The sequence below is a fragment of the Camelus ferus genome, chromosome 10 (genome assembly GCF_009834535.1).
Source record: "Camelus ferus isolate YT-003-E chromosome 10, BCGSAC_Cfer_1.0, whole genome shotgun sequence".
NCBI lineage: Eukaryota > Metazoa > Chordata > Mammalia > Artiodactyla > Camelidae > Camelus > Camelus ferus.
This window is the reverse complement of record NC_045705.1, coordinates 53,352,485-53,366,379: the sequence shown is the minus strand read 5'-3', so window position 1 is coordinate 53,366,379 and position 13,895 is coordinate 53,352,485. Positions and strand designations below refer to the sequence as shown.

General features: G+C 39.5%; 1 protein-coding gene across 9 annotated transcripts in view; it reads right to left on the bottom strand.

Annotated features, from left to right (window-relative positions):
* The window catches only part of STK33 (serine/threonine kinase 33), a 129,481-nt gene that overhangs the window by 109,989 nt on the left and 5,597 nt on the right, over positions 1–13,895 (bottom strand). For 6 of the 9 annotated variants that reach the window (XM_032489090.1, XM_032489089.1, XM_032489097.1 and 3 more), the window contains 2 exons: positions 9,531–9,655; positions 8,406–8,677 (listed from right to left, as the gene is read on the bottom strand). The gene's annotated coding sequence lies outside the window, so the exon portion shown is untranslated. Of the gene's footprint in view, positions 1–5,825; positions 5,851–8,405; positions 8,688–9,530; positions 9,656–10,974; positions 11,291–13,895 lie in introns of those variants that run through there. The other 3 variants (XM_032489095.1, XM_032489092.1, XM_032489093.1) reach the window with 3 other exon arrangements.

Genomic DNA, 13,895 nt, shown 5'->3' with positions numbered 1-13,895 from the left:
CAACTTCAATTCACTAGTGGCTGAGCTCAAAAAGCTAAAATGATGCCACTCAATCTGCCTCAAGAATCTAGATTTAATCAGCATAGTCACTGCCTGCTTCATTTACTGAATCACAGAATTCACAGAATTATTTTAGGCTGAAAGGAATTTAGATGAAAACAAACAAAAACGCTAGTAAGGAGGGCCATGATTAAAGACCAAAATCTTGCCCCTCATCTGCTACACTTCAGCAACCCTTCAAATATTTGGAAACAGCTGTCATATCGTCCCTTCCCAAACCCTAATCAATCTTCTTTTCAAAGCCAGTTCCTTCAATAACTTATAACAGAGGGAGGATCTCAGAACAAAGTCCCACATAAGTGACCTCTGGAAAGTCAGACAAGTTCTTTCATGTCTGAAGGGCCAATGTAGACTGTGTCTCGAGGGGGTAAATGACTGGCTACATGAAGGAGGCTGCCCTCAACAAGACTAAGACTTTTGAGCTGCTGGGACACTCTTCAACCCCTCAGTTACCCTGAATTATGGTAAAACAACAGGGACCTTAGAGACAGCCCCGGAGCAGAGCCCAGCAGTGAGTGACTGTGGGAGGAGATGAGAAGAGGGGCTATGACTATGCCGACATCAGAAGCACCAGAGACAGCACCTCCAGGTCAGGGGCCTGCCCCTGTACCTGGCCCTGCTCCAACGGCTCTCTCCACTAGTCTCTGCCAGCCTAATTGGTCTTTCCTCTTACCAAGTAAGCCCTGGGGCAAACAGGACAGAGACTCTTCCAGAGAAAGTAAATGGCCACAGAGGGAGCTGTCCATGAGCTATGAAGTCATAACCCCAAAGTAGACAGGCAAGTAACCTAGGACGATATTAAAGTGGCAGGATGCTATAACTAGAGAATCAGGAAAGCAAAAGCCCAAATCTCAGGTGCTTGGGGAAAATGCCAAAGACATAAGACAAAGAAAAGGACATTTTTTTAAGCTAGGCTTAGAAAAGAAGAATAAAACCAAGTTCACTCTTAATGACAAATTATGCTTCTGTCTTCTCCATCTAAACTGACCTCACATCTCAGCCTGGCACATGCAGGCTCTTTGTAAGCTGGGCACTGCTGGCCTGTCAAGCCATTGTCTTTGATCAATCCCCTGGATATCCACTTCCTTAAGAATCTACACTCTTTCCCACCTCCAGGCCTTTGGGCCTCCTGTTCATTCTGCCTCAGATTCCTTTCCCGTTCCACTCATTCTTCCCTGACTCCCCCTCGCAGACTCGGGTGTGCTCTCCTCCAGCTCCCACAGACCGATCCAATCTCTTCTAGCACCTCCCATAGAAGATAAGAATTTCTTGGTCTGCTTCCTTCCACAACAGACTGTGAGCTCTCAAAGACTGGATCTTTGTATTCAATGAAACCAGCATAATGTCTGGCTCATAACTGAGTAAGTAAATGAATCAAATGAGAGAAGCAGGGTAAGTGAAATGGCAACCACGTGGCAGGCTCTGTGTCATGTACGTCTGTCACCTCTCCTCTGCTGATTTATGACAGGCACACAGAGAACAGTGCCTGAAACACAATAAAGTGATCAATAAAAATTGACTGAATAAATCAAAATTGAGTGAATAAACATGAAAAAGAGCTTTGACAGATTCAGCAAAGTGTTATGGTTATGACCATATGCCCTTCCAATGCTAAGATTCTATGGTGTTTAAAAAAACACTGTATTTATACAAATTTACCAGAAAATCTGGAAAAGAGAGAAGGGAAATGAATTTATTGAGGAGCTACAAGCATGTTAGGCACTTTATATATGATATTTGATTTGTTTTCCATAATAATCCTGGGAAGCTGGGATTATAAACCCCATTTTATAGAAAAGGAAATCAAAAATAGGGATGCAGGGACAAAATCTGAACTCAGGTGAGCCTGACCCAATCCTAAGCTTTTCCCAGACTGCACATTTGAACCTCTGTGAAGCACACAAATCTTCCTTCCCTATCTCTCCATTCCAAGGAAAAGGGGTACTGAAACAAGCCAAGGCTCAATTAGGTCACAATTCCAGAGAGAGGAGCTTTCAGTGGGAAGTATAAGGAGGTGGAAAAGCTCTGCCTTCCCTTGAGAATGTCCCCTTTTCTTTGTCGAAAAGTCCACAACTCTTCCCAGGTCCTCCCATGAGTCTGGAAGGAAAATTTTAGGGCCTCTCCTGCTTAGAAGGAAGCAATGCCTCTTCTACTCTTCTCTTTCCACGAAAGGTCAAGTGGGAATCAGGTTATGATTCAGGAGAAAGACGGCAAGGAGACAGCTACACAGGTCCACTTGAGAGGCCTTACATTAGACTGGAGGTGGAAGCAGCCCCGAAGCTTACATCCCCTACAAGACAATTCACCAAGTTATAAGCCTTCATGAATATTGTAAGTAATACAGATGCTCCTTTGCCTGGAGTGTCTTCTGTGTAGGATGGTGGCATCCAGTTGAGATGACAAGGAATCAATCAAATTTTGCTTCCTCAAAACATGACTCACAAGTTGACTCAAATAATGTGAGGACATTAATGTTCACTAATGTGAGTGGTCCTGGGACAACTGGTTATCCACATGCGAAAGAATGAATTTGGACACCTACTTCATACATATATACAAAAATTAGCTCAAATGGATCAAAGACCTAAATACAAGAGCTAAAACCACAAAACTCTTAGGAAAAAAACATATGAGTAAATCTTCATGACCTTGATTTAGGCAATGGTGTTTTTAGATATGATATCTAAAGCCAAATAATCAAAGTAAAAACAGATATACTGAACTTTATAAAATTAAAACCTTTTGCTCCTCAAAGGACACTACCAAGCAAGCAAAAAGACAACCTACAGAATGGGAGGAAATATTAGCAAATCATATGTCTAGTAAGGGTCTAGTACCCAGAACATATAAAAAAACTCTGACAACTCAAGAATAAAAAGATAATCCAAATAAAAAATAAACAAAGGAGTTAGATGCTTCACCAAAGAAGATATACAAATGGCCAGAGATGTCCAACATCATTAGTCATCAGGGAAATGCAAATCAAAAGTATAATAAAGTATCATTTCACACCTATGCAGATGACTATAATCAAAAAGGCAGACAATAAAAAAGGGTCGGTGATGATGTGGAGAAATGAGAATCCTCATGCAATACTAGTGGGAATGTAAAATGGTGCAACCACTTTGGAGAACAGTTTGGCAGTCTTCAAACAGTTACACTTAGAGTTACCATATGACCAGCAATTCTATTTTTAGATACATACTCAAGAGATAAAAAGATATATCAATACAAAAATGTATATACAAATATTCATAGCAGCATCATTCATGAGAGCAAAAGAAGAAATAACCCAAATGGCTATCCACTGATGACAGGATAAAAACAATCTGTTACTCATATGTGAAATCTACAAAAAAGAAAAGAAAAAAGAGGACACTAATGAACTAATCTACAAAACAGAAACAGACTTGCAGACATAGTAAACAATCCTATGGCTGCTGGAGGAAAAAGGGTGGGAAGGGATAAATTTGGGACTTTGAGATTTGCAAAGGTTAACCACTATATATAAAAATAGATAAAAAACAAATTTCTTCTATATAGCACAGGGAACTATATTTAATATCTTATAATATCTTTTAATGAAAAAATATGAAAACAAATATATATATATATGCATGACTGGGACATTATGCTGTATACCAGAAATTGACACACTGTAACTAAGTATACTTCAATTAAAAAATAAATTAATTTAAAAAAACAAACAAACAAAAAACAGTGTGTTATAACTATACAATGGAATTTTATTTGGTTATAGAAAGAAGGAAGGATAGATACACATTGCAACAGAAATGATTCTTGGAAACATCATGCTTAATGAAAGAAGTCAAATGCAAAAAGACCCCATATTGCATGATTCCATTTACATAAGATGCCCACAATGATAGGCAAATCCATACAGAGAGAAAGCAGATTAGTGTTTGCCAGGTGCAGGGGTGAGGTAGAGAATGGAGAGTGACTGCAAATGGATGTGGGGCTTCATTTTGGGGGTGATGAAACATTCTAAAATTAGACAGTCTGATGATTGCAAAAACTTAATTTTACAGTTTAAAAGGGTGAATTATATGGTATATTCTCAATAAAAAAAAGTGAGCTGTGAGTATAAAAAGGAGCTAGGGGAACACATTATAACATATGTACCATCAAAGAGACAGGACAGAAAAGCAATTAAGTTAACTTAAAAAATCACTGCTGGACATTGGTGTTTACTTTCATAATCACAAATATGAAAAGTATTGAATTTTATTGCCATAAACTGAAGGCCAACATAAAGAAGATTGAGAGGAAAAGTTAATTTGATTTCCATGAAAAACGTCCAAGGGTAAATATTTGCTTTCTTCCCAGTACCTCAGCTGGTTGGAAACTGAGCTCCCTGGAGCAGATGTAAGTGCCTCTATGTTAGATTTGCTGACAGCAAACAGACTTGGAAGAATTCAAGTATAAGAACCTGAGCCTCAGACCCACTGCCTTTGGTAAACGGTAGATGGATTCTCTCCCAGCAGCTCTGTCACTGCAGATGAGCATTCCACCAAAACAACAAAGTAACAGAGTAGAACTTTCAATTAACAGCATCTCATCCTTAGAGACTGGATGAACATCTTCTATAAGGCTTTTTTTAGATTCTCTGAATGTATATGTCTGTGACTAGTTTTTCCATGTAAACACAGCTCACATTAAGAATACTGAATTATAAGCAAACTTTAGACACATACAATGTAAAAGTAAAAATATGACACAATATTCTAGAACTGTGCTCAGAACATTGTAGGCATGCAATAAATATCTGTTGAATTCAAGTTTATAATAGTTAATAATGTCTACTAAGTAATTCAGATTAAAAAATAAAGTAAATGTTAACACTATTTCTAAATCAACTTTTCTTCAATAGAAAGTTGCTTTTTCTGGCTTTATTCTTGATGTTATACCACATCCTCTCTGATAGTCAAACTGAGAAGTCAATGGTTATTAAGAAAGGATAATTAGTCTATTATAAATAAAAAGAATATTCTGATGAATTACAAAAGATACTGCCCCTCACCTTACAAACCTTCCAGAAATTAAACAGCTTGGGGTTGACAAAACTGCAGGAATTCCTAAGGTGATTAGTCTTTCATGCACCTTACAATTTATTTTAGTTAATAAACTAAGAGAATATATATTAATACAGTTTAACAATAAGTTGTCTACTCTTCACATTCTGGAACCCTAAGACAGATCCAAAGAAAACACAATTCGCCTCACTGACCCATAACGGATCTCAGTAGGGAGGGAAATTCTTTCTGAAGCACATCTGAAAGCATTCTAATTTACCAGTGCCAAGAAGGTCAGCATTTAATTCTACAATACATTTTCCCCTTTTTAAGCCTCTTTTAAAAACAAGAAAATTATTTCTCAGTATCTAAGAACTGTGGGTGCTTGAAATACTATATAGGACCATCAGGTGGATAAAAGAAGTAGGAAATATCTTCAGAGATCACATCTCTTTCAGGACACTTCTAAAAGTCTCTGAGGATATGATTCTACAAGTTCACAATGTATGACACCGCCAGAGAAAGTCTCTGTCAATCTCTTATACAGCAGTATAAATTCTTTTCTTCTGTCTTCAAGGAGACAGGAAGATGACATGAGTATCACCCTTTATATCATCACCTTTTAGGTTTTTTATTGGAAATCACACTACTCAGTTCTTTCACTTTCATTAACTCTTCCTTGATTTGCTGACATCACAAAATAACATTTTTAAAGAAAATGTAGAGTGTTACCTGGTCTCTGCATGAAAAAGATTTTCTAAGCATAAAAGCAATGAACCAAAAAGGAATAGGTTAATAAGTAGGCAACATAAATTGCTTTAATTTCTATAAATCAAAAGCCATTATAAATTAAATGAAAAGGCAATTGTAAGAGAAACACCCCCCTATGTCAAGCAAGGGTTAATATCCTTACTCTACAAAGAGTTCACACAAACCAGTGTCTGGCCAAGACAGTGTCCCCACCCCCATTCCCCCATCATCCATACAAGAAATTGCTAGATCCCTACAAAAAAAATGAAAAAGAGGTTACAGCATCTCTCTCTCAGCTTTCAGGATCACTCTCCTTCTTTCTTCTTCCTAATTCTTTTGCTTCCTACCTGGATGCTCTCTTTTTTCTAAGCTCTGTTGGCCTGAAGATTCAGATAAACAGCCTGGTCTTGATTTCTGATTTTCCTCAAGATCCAGCCTCTGAAACACTGCTTTCTACATTGCTCTGTAGCCTGCAGGCAAGTAACAACTTGCCCCAGGCTCCAGGGATACCTTATCCAACTAATTCCAGCCAAAGCCCAGCATGCAAATATCAAACAATTAAACAATTAAGAAAAACTGAGACTCCAAAATAAAAACCATCAAAGAGCTTGTACAGGCAATTCACAGAAAAGAAATACCTAATAACTAACAGCAAGATTTTTTTTAATGGTTAAACACATTAATAATGAAAGATGTGAGTTAAAATGAGGCACTATATTTAATCTGTGAAATTTACAAAGTTTTTTTTTAAATGATAATGCTAACACAGGTGTCACAAAACTGACAGCAGGATGGCAAACTGGTATAATCTTTCTACGGATAACATGATGTTTGAAGAGCATTTACTCTGCCCTTTGACTCTGTAGTTTATTTTTAGGAACTGATCTTCAGTAATCAAAAATCTAGTCAAAAGATGTAAGTATAAAGACATTCATTGCTACAGTTTTGTACTTGAAATATAACTATCCAACAATAAATAAATTGCAAATAAATTATGGTTTGTCCACAGTGTGGATTATTATGGAGCCAATAAAAATAATATCCTAAGAGCTGACTCTTTTCTATAACACTGATTAAGGATCATTCACTATTCTAAGCAGTTAACATGTACTAACTCATTTACTCCTCCCAAAACATGAATGGAACCTGGGAGGTAGGCAGACACTAACATTTTCATTTTACAGCTGAGGAATCTGAGCAGCTACACTGGCAGAGACTCATATGCCCTTATCTGAAATTCTAAAATCCAAAAAGCTCCAAACACCACATGTACTCACACATGTGGCAAATTGATCTGTTAGCAAAACCTGACCTGAACTCATGTGAAAGTATGTACAGTCTTTACTTATCACACTTAGAATGAAGTTAAAAGAATTCATGTGTTCTTTATTTCCAGGGTACTTCCCCAGACCCTACTAGAAGTGGTGCAGTTTATACACCACGTTGTCTTTCCATAATCTGAAAAATTCTGAATTTTAAAACACAAACTGCCCCCATGGGTTTCAGATAAGGAACTGTGGCAGAGCTGGAATTCACACCTGTGCTTCTGCCTGGCTCTGGAGTCTGTGCTTTTAACCAGGATGCTTATTTTGAGAGACTGTTGAATGACATGGGAAAATCCTTATAACTCAAACATTTAAGTACTTATTTACCACACACTATGTATCAGACACACAAATAAAATTACAACTGTAACAATGTCTCTAAGGAGAGAGAAGTGGAGAAAGTTAGGCTCAAAACCCTGCTGCTGTTTCTTTTCACTGACAGAACCCTCTTCTGATGCATGACCACTCTGTTTCCTGGTTGGATACTGGAGTTGTTTGGTGGTCAGACAGAAAAGAAGGTCCTCCTTGGCTAGTGACAGGGGACCGGGAGACTCAAACCACGTGCAGCATGTAAATACCCCTTACAACTAAACCCCAAATGCTTGACATTTACTGCTCACAAAGCAGTTTCATATACAGGCTCCTTCGAGCCCACAACACTGCGTGAGAAATTATAACCTGCCCTTACAGACGAGGAAATTGAGGCAGAGCGCTTAAATTACCTGTCCACATATCTGTAAGAGGCTCCTCGAATGTGCACCCACTGTGTGCAAGGAACTACACTAAGTGTCGTAAGCAAGAGCTACCATATAACGAGGTCCTACTAGGTGCCAGGCTTTAGGAGATTAAAAAAAGAAGAAAGGAGGGGAAAAAACCCGCAACTTCAGAACTTTCAAGGATGTGTCATTTTTCCCAAATCACACTTACCCTAGAGTAAGTCAGATTTAAATTTCAAAACGGTTCACGTCTCAAGATGTGGTCGAGGTGAGAAGGTGGGGATGAATCGGGGCAACCAAGGACCACCCCAAACACCGACCCGGGGAAAATGGGGTCCCAACGGCTGGGCCCCAGGAGACACTAGGAGCGGGCGGCGGGGGCCGCCAGCCGACCCGGCAGCCGGACGCCCAGCGGCCGGTTTGCCGGCGCGTTGTCATAGCAACGGCAGGTCCGCTTTGGCCCGGCCGCTCGCCCACTCCCGCGGGGGCCGCCCTGCGCCCAGACGCCAGCAGCCACTCACCTGGGCCGGCGGGCGTGCTGGCTTCCGACTGGCGCTCACACTTCGCGCTGGTGGTCGCCGAGCCCGGAATTCCGCAACTGTAGAAACTTTTCGGCCGGCTGGGCAGCGACAGGGAGGTGGACGGGGGCCGCGCGGGGACAAAGCGCGTAGCCTGGAGCGAAGCCCCTCTCCCTGCGGCCGGGTTGGAGAGGAAGGTGCCCCCAGGTGAGCTCGGAGGCGTCCCGGCGAGCAGTTCCTCTTAGGGATGGACCTGAGGAACCACCTCGGCGACACTGAAACAGAAACATGTTACACGAAATTCAAACTTTGTAACAGTGATATAACAGTACTGAGATGATGTCCAGGCCAGTATTCTTGCTCAGAGCCCAAAGTCTTGTGGTCCAGCCAGCTGGAGCTGGGGGTCTAAGTCTCAACACTGCAGTGGGTTCAGAACTGGCCTACAAGACAGGGAAATGAATCAAGTATCAGTTCCAGGGGCTGGGAGTGGAGGGTGTTTGTCTCCACAGAGGGGCTGAGAAGGCTCTTGACAGATCAAAGGACAATTCCCAGGAATATGTTTTAGCCACAACTCTGTGGAACCCTCTGAATGCATGCCCTTTGCAATAGAGGCTGGAAATATGGACTCCAGCTGTATGCTAATGTATTTCTTGACCTCAACTAGGAATGGCTTCTGTGGACATGGGTCTTGCTCTGTAGCAGCTGGGGGAAAAGAAATTCAACTCTCCTGATACTGGCCTAATTATTCAGGCAGATGCCATCTAAAATTTATTTGATTAATAGCCAAGAACTTGTTACAGTAGATCGATTCATTTTATTGCTTAGAGGTAGAGGTCCACCACTGGCAATGGGTTCGTCCTGTCAGGTTCATCTGAAAACTCAAAATGGCCCTGCTGGGCAACTGGTAACCAGTTTTGCAAATTTTCCAAACACATATAATCCCCACCACATCTTGTACTGTAGAACTTTGGAGTATTTGGCAAACTTTGTTCTCAAGAAGTACAGAATTATTGTCTAATGAGGGTCTGGAATAGCCTGCAAGAATGTTCTACTTCTCTCCTGAGCCCTGCCTCCATCCAAGCATGAGTGTTAGTGCCACAATGTCCAACAAAAGAAGATAAACCTTACCATCTGCTTCACTGAGCTGTGAAGTGTATGGCTCTGCCTTTAATCAGCAGCTGTGAGGTCTTACATTCCACATCCTTACCAAGGAATAATTTTGAACTGTCCACTTTCTGATGTCTGTGAAAAGCCTAGTGGAGAGAAATGGCAGTTGTGGAGACTTGTTTGAGAGGCATGCAGATGACTTGCTACTCTACAGAGCCTCTGGGTCAAGTGAGTCCCAAATCTGCTACATATCAGAGACATCCAGGGAGTTCTATCTGTTTTGCTTTACTTTGTGTTTAAATACAGATTCACAGGTCACCCTTCCAGAACTTCTAAGTAAATCTCATGAAACCATTTTTAAAAGATCTCACGAGAGCTTGATACAAAGCCAGGTTGTGAACCACTGGAGTTTATTTTATCAGTTAAGCCAGACTATCAAAAAAGCTGTGTGCTTGTACCACTTTGTCTTCACCCTTGCAAAACTGCCTTTATCAAGTCACAATTTACCCTTAGTTCATCTGCTTATATTAAGAGATGCTGTTAAAAAAAAAATACTCATGACACCTTTGAATTTACTGAAGGGATTATTTTAAGAATGATGTTTATTGCATCCCTGTAGCAAAATCCTACCATATTGGCCAGTCCAGGGTTTTTCAAATTGTTTGAATCATAATCTTCCAAAAGAAGTATGTTTTACATTATCAGCCAAAACACATGTACCTACACATTTAATAACTAAAACAAGCTTTATAAAATATTACCTGTACCACATGCATTTTATCACTATTTAATGCTGGTTTCCACCCATTAAATGATCTCTTGGCCCCTAGATGAGTTGCAAGTTGCATTTTAAGAACAGCGATATAGCGAGATGTCTTTTTCTGGAAACTAGCCCTAATCCTCAGACAAACTAGGCCACCAGGCTGCAGTTGATTGCTCCAATAGTAGTACCAGAGCAAAGCTGATCAGATCCCACTCTCGGGAATTTGGAATTAGGACTGAGACATTTTAGTTTTTCTCTAGGTAGTTAACATAGAAACATAGAATGCTGTAATATATAAAGTCAGAAGCTGTCCACAGGCATGCTTTCCCACCATGTGACCTGGAGAAATGCAGATTATCAGGCTGCAGAAAAAATGTGAAAAGAACAGAAAGGATGAAAAAGATTCACAAAAAGAGGAAAGGCCAAGAGAGTTCTGAGAGCTTTCCATCCCTAATCATAGCATATCCTGAAATAAGCCACATTCCTGCCTTTGAATTCCATGCAATATTTAAAATCTTTATAATAAGGTGCCCTATTTTGCTTAAGCTAGTTCAAGTGGCTGAGTTTCCATTATCCCAACCAAAATGAATCTAATTGTATTGGTTTTATATGGCTGCTATAACAAATTACAACAAACTTGTTGATTTAAAGAGTACTAATATATTATCTTGCAGCTCTCTCTAAGTCTGTCATGGGACTCACCGGACTAAAATCAGTGTCAGCAGAGATTTGTTCTTTTCTAGAGGCTCTACAGGAGAATGTTTCCTTGCTTATCCCAGTTTCCAGAAGCAACCTATATTCCTTGTGTTCATGGTCCTCTTCTTCCATCTTCAAATGCAGCAATATTGTATCTTTCTGACCATTCTTCTGAGATCACATCTCCCTCTGTTTCTAGCTAGGAAAGGTTTTTAGCTTTTAAGAACCCAAATGATTAGACTGGGCCCAACTGAAAAATCCAGAATAGACTCCCCATCTCAAAGTTTTTAACTTAATCACCTCTGCAAAGTGCTTTTTGCACATAAAGTAACATTCACAGCTTCCATGGACATTTGTGGGTCAGGGCAGGGCGGGGGCGGGGGGTGTCATATTAACATAAAATCACTCTATGCTCCTTGTAGGAAGATCCATGCAACAAATGTAGTTCAATCCTGAATGCCAGAAAAAAATATATTTTTCCCCTTGAAAAACTGACACCTCATTTCCTTATGAAGAAAGCAAACCATAAAATTGATCACATTTCCACTTTCACCTTGGCTTCAGGAAGGTAGAAACCAAGTTTGCAATTCAACTTTAATAATTTTGTGAAACTCTAGCACTGGCATATCAGTGTTACAACTTTTCTCCTGTTCTGTCTCTTCCATTTTCCCTCATTTCTACTTTTTTTTTCATTGTATCAACTGTATTATTTTAAGATGCTTCAAATATTTTAACTTGCTGTTCCCCTATCTATAAGGTTCTGCTCTCATACCCTTACAAGGCTGATTCCTTTTCATCATGTACATCTCAGCTCACGTGCCACCTCCTCAGAGAAGACTTCCATTCCCCTATCTAAAGTAGTCCCTTCCACAGTCTATCACATTACTTTACTTTGTTGTCTCAGAGCACTGAACACCATCTAACACAATCTAATTTATTTTGTTTCTTCCCTCACTGGAAATTAAGCTCCAAGACAGTAGGGACCAAGCCTCTTTGTTTATTGCTTGTTACCAGTACCTGGAATGCTGGCTGGCAATTAGTAGCTATTTAATAAAAAGCATGGCATTAGTAAATGAGAGAATGAATAGTGGAAATGAAGGGAAGGCAAGAAGAAGGAAGGAGGGAGGGAAGGAAGGAGGAAGGAAGGAAGGGAAGAAGGAAGAAAGAGACTTTGTAGAACATGGTGAGATATAGATGGATAGGTAAATAGGTGGATAGATAGACTGACAGAAAAATATTCATTTCTAATTTGCAAATTATCATTAACATTTCTAGGGAAGAATCAGAGAAACTACACAAGGAAGTAAAACATAACTCTCTAAAATATGTACATAGAGGTACTAGGTATTCTTGGGGAACCCTTGGTGTAAATGCCTTAGACCAAAAAAAAATTTATTTTGAAGTTTTCAAGTGGCTCAAGAAAGCTATATTAAATATTATGGCTAGTTACCACAGCTGAAGTCATCAGCTCTCAGTGAGGTAATGGATTGCAACACCATAACCACTCACATGACAAACTCTCGACACTGCCAAGGGAACACAGTCTGTTCCAGCAGTCATTGCTACACAACAATCTGCTCTCATCCTATTCCTGTAATTATTAATGTCACCACTGGCAACAAATATATATTGTTTACTTAAACACTCTATAGTAACGTTATTGTTACAATGCAATATCAAATTGCTTGACACTTAAGGAAGAGAGATCAGAATTGAAGTCTGTCAGTATAACAAAACATAGAAGCAATTAGTACAGTTTGTTCCATGGTTTGTTGATTCTGTTAGTAAAAACCCCAAAGACTTGGGAAGAGATGGACTTCAGTTTTCTTAAGTCAAGAAGCAGTTGATTCACACCGTGTTGGCTATAAACAGGAATGAATTACTGATACATACTGCAACATGGATAAATCTTGAAAATATTACACTAAGTGAAAGAAGCCAGATGCAAAAAGCCATATCTTGTATGATTTCATTTCTATAAAATGTCCCGAATAGGCAAACCTATATATAGAGAAAGCAGATTTGTAGTTGCCAGGAACTGGGAAAAGGAGGTAATGGGGAGAGATTGTTAACAGGTATCGAGTTTCTTTTTGGGGTGATAAAAATGTTCTAAAATGAGACAGTGGTGATGGTTGAACAACCTCGTGAATAGACTGAAAACCACTGAATTATACTTTTAAAAAGTGAATATCAGGCATATGAATTATATCTTAACTTAAAAATAAAGTAGAAAGAACTAAATAATGCTTTATATTTCATAGATTCTAAAGCTCACTTTTTTCACTTTTGAAACTTCCTTGAAATTGGATTGCATCTTATAATTACACATTGCTATCACTATCAGCCAGGTAGCAGTCCTGACATGCGTAAAAATCTTCTGTTGACACTTTCCTGAAGGACCAAGAAAGTGCCAGCATCTTTGTGTCTTAGTTTTCATAAAATACAGGTGATACTAACTTACCTAATATCTACTCTGTTCCAGGCACTGTTCCAAATGCTTTCTGTATTTTAACTTATTCAACCCTCACAATAGCTCCATGAGACAGATACTGTCATTATCTTTATTAAAGAAACAGAAGTACAATGTGCTAGAGTGACTTGTCCAAGACCCAACAGCTGGTACATGTGAGTCCTGTACAGGTTGTTCTGGTCCAGAGTCTGTGCTCCTAACCATGAGGCTTCACTGTCTCACTTACCTGTGACATGCTCTAAGTGCAAGACAGCTATCACCTGCAACAGTCTTCAAGATTTCCAAAAGAACAATGAAAGCTAATAATGAATCTTTCAATGGTTTAGTGATAAAAATACCATTCATTTGGAAGTGTGATTGGTTCATCCAAACATTTTTTTGGATATGTCTAAGGGATTTCACAGTCTAGCACTTCATTTGATGAGCCCAGACAAGACCTTGGCTTACGAGGTTGAGT